Raw genomic sequence first — 3,081 nt, forward strand, 5'->3', positions numbered from 1 at the left:
AGACCCTAATTAGTGCATGATTTTACGTACATGATAATGCTTAATGGAATATTTTAATTATATTTTTGTTACAGGATGAAATCAGGAGCGTTGATGGAAAAAGAGTACTACAAGCATGGATTTGATGTTCCAAAGTCACCAGAGCAAGGGACGTACTCCAGAGAACTAAGACTGAAGAATTCACATGTCAGGGACCCGAGAAAATCAAGCCGTTCACGTTAAAAAGGCCCAAAAATGGTCTAGAATGCAAGATCACATGGTTTTCATCATCCGATTGACTCGAAACTTCATACATGGCCTAGAAGCCATAAATAAACCGTACATATTAAATTTCAACCATTGGATATCTCGAGAAGTGGGCCAACGGACAGATCAGCCCATTAATCTCCAATTTTAGGCCCGCTTACAATCTGGATATACTTCAAAATTGACCCAGACGGTTTAAATAAGAAATGAAACAGGATGGATGGATTGGATTTCTCTACAGCATCGTAGTGGACCCCGCATGGGTGGCGTGTGTATTGAGGACATGTGTAGCCGCGCCGCACCGGACCATTCAAATCAGTAAAAGCCGGTTTGACCGACTGTCTTCAGCGAAAACGGCAATTGCCGTTATAGCGTTCGCATAGCACCACCATCGGTTGCTCTTGTGGGCCCCATACATTGCCCAAACGGACAATCCAAGCCGTCCACCAGAATTCCAGTGTCCCTATTGCCAACTTGTAGGTGACCGAATTTCAAAAGAGAGCGTTTATGGAAATCTAACTGTTCAAAAGCAGGTTGGACGGTAGAGCAGGAAATCAGGTGGACCGCATCAAAAGCTTTCCAAAATAGTCATTTACAACTAAAATTTTGAGTATATTACAATGGACGGCATGGATTTACAATCAGAGCTCGATCATGGGTCATCTGACACCACTGACTTCAAACGGAAAGTTCCGTTTTGCTGCTGTCGTGAAACAGGGACTTGCGGTCCCCTGTTGTGGGCTCCACACATTGTTCTAACGGATAATCCGAACTATCCATCAGAGTCCCTGGGTCCCTCTCATCCAAGCCTAGTTGACAGAGTTGAAAAAGAGAACGAGGATTAATTTTTTTAACCCTTCAAAAGAAGAATGAACGGTAGGTTTAAAATCACGTGGGCCGCATCATCAGACAGTGAAAACAGTTCATTCTCGATCGAAATTCCGTCCTGCATCCATTGGACGGATCGGATTATCCAAAATAATGAAGGAATGGGTCCCACCAACGTCGCAGCGCGATCAATGCAACGCCCTGTTTACACACGACCGACGCTGTCCGACTTTCGTACCGGTTGTGGCCCACCATACTTGATCAGATGAAAGATCTGATCCGTCCATCATGAAGATAACTTGAAAACGTCCTAAGGGACGATGTTTTTATGGTAACTGAGCAAGGAAAGATGTGTGGTTTTGCATCTGAACTCGGCAGCGAAAGGGAGTCTGCACGCGGCTGCTGCTGCGATAGCGTTTCCACCGCCTACACTGCTATAAGAAAGAGAGAGAGAGAGCTCGTTTGGAAGGGGGGACAGATCCAGGAAGAAAGCAAGAGAGAGAGAGAGAGAGAGAGAGAGAGAGTTCGTTTTGGAGAAGCAAGAGATAGAGAGGAAGAAAGAAGGGAGAGATTGGAAGGATGTTTTTCTTTTATTATCTATATTTTTTCTTCTTTCCAGTTGATTTCATGAGTAGCTAAATCCCTTAGCTAGGGCTGAGATGAAGCCTCCAACTTAAATAGTCCTTGTTTGTTGATTTAATCCTAATTTAATTGATTTTTTTCTTTCTCTAGTATGCTTAATTGAAAGTTTTGTGCTTCTCCATTCTAGGAGCTTAACCAAAGTCTAGTTATGGATGTTGTTTGGAACATTATCTAGGTGCTTGTGTCTAACCATGAACAGGTTCCTATAAAGGAAGAAACAGGAATTTACATCTCTTCATGCCTGACCATGGATGGAAAGATGTGATCCATATGCTTTAAGGAATTATACATTCTGTGTGCCCGACCAAGGACATAGAGTGCGCTTTATTTATTTTGATATCAACCTGGATTAGGGTGAATCAACAGGTAAAACAAGGTTTATGATAATTAGGGGTGGATTCGAAAGTCCTAGTCTTCTCCTTAATTGAATTTTCCTTATTGCTCTTGGTTATTTTTCCATTGATTTTTATTTAGTTTATTCAATTACTATCTCAAATATTTATTGGATTAGTTAAGAAGAGTCTTTAATTTTGAATTGTGACAACCAGTCCTCGTGGGAACGATCTCGTAATACGTACCATATTTACATCTGATTCGTATACTTGCGAGTTTAAAATCATTTAAATCAGGTTGGTTTAAATAAAACATCACTAACCTCACCTGCACGCATCTATTGTGCATAAGCTTATCGAAAGCTTAGAGGGTGGTGTAGGTGTGTGCACAAGGTAAGTGTCAAGTAAACAATGTCAGAGTAATTAGATTAAGCGAAAATACTGATAAACCCATAATGATACAATATCAAAAACACTAGCAAGATCATAAATCATACGAAATCAGAGTAAGCAGAATTATACTGGTAAGCCCATGAGTCATACGATATCAGAGTACGCAATTCAGATTATCCATGTAAATGAGGAGTCAAAGAGAGCCAAATATCAGATACTGAGGATACAAAGCAAGATGTAAATCCTGCTAAGTCCGTCTAGGCCATATAAATGTAGAAACATAGTAACCCAAAATTCTAAGTACTGCGGATGCAATGTAATATACGGTGCGAATGTAATGACCATGCTGGAGTGTGAAGTCGGGATGATAGTACGTAGTATCGCAGACTACGGGGTCCACCACAAAGGACTTCTATCCAAACCAGTCCCATACCTAAATTTGGATAGTCAGACTTAATGTGGTAAACTCCTAATCTCAGGTTAGTCGCGCGCCCAACCGAAATCTTGGTCATGCGAAGGTACACGTAACAAATAGTTACGCACCACCAGCCCGAGTGGATAGTGAATGAATGAATATGCAATTCCTGCTCAATAAGTCCACATATCAGTACGGTTACTCTCTAGGATCATCACCGAGGTC

Source organism: Magnolia sinica, chromosome 7 (genome assembly GCF_029962835.1).
Source record: "Magnolia sinica isolate HGM2019 chromosome 7, MsV1, whole genome shotgun sequence".
In the NCBI taxonomy this organism is placed as follows: domain Eukaryota; kingdom Viridiplantae; phylum Streptophyta; class Magnoliopsida; order Magnoliales; family Magnoliaceae; genus Magnolia; species Magnolia sinica.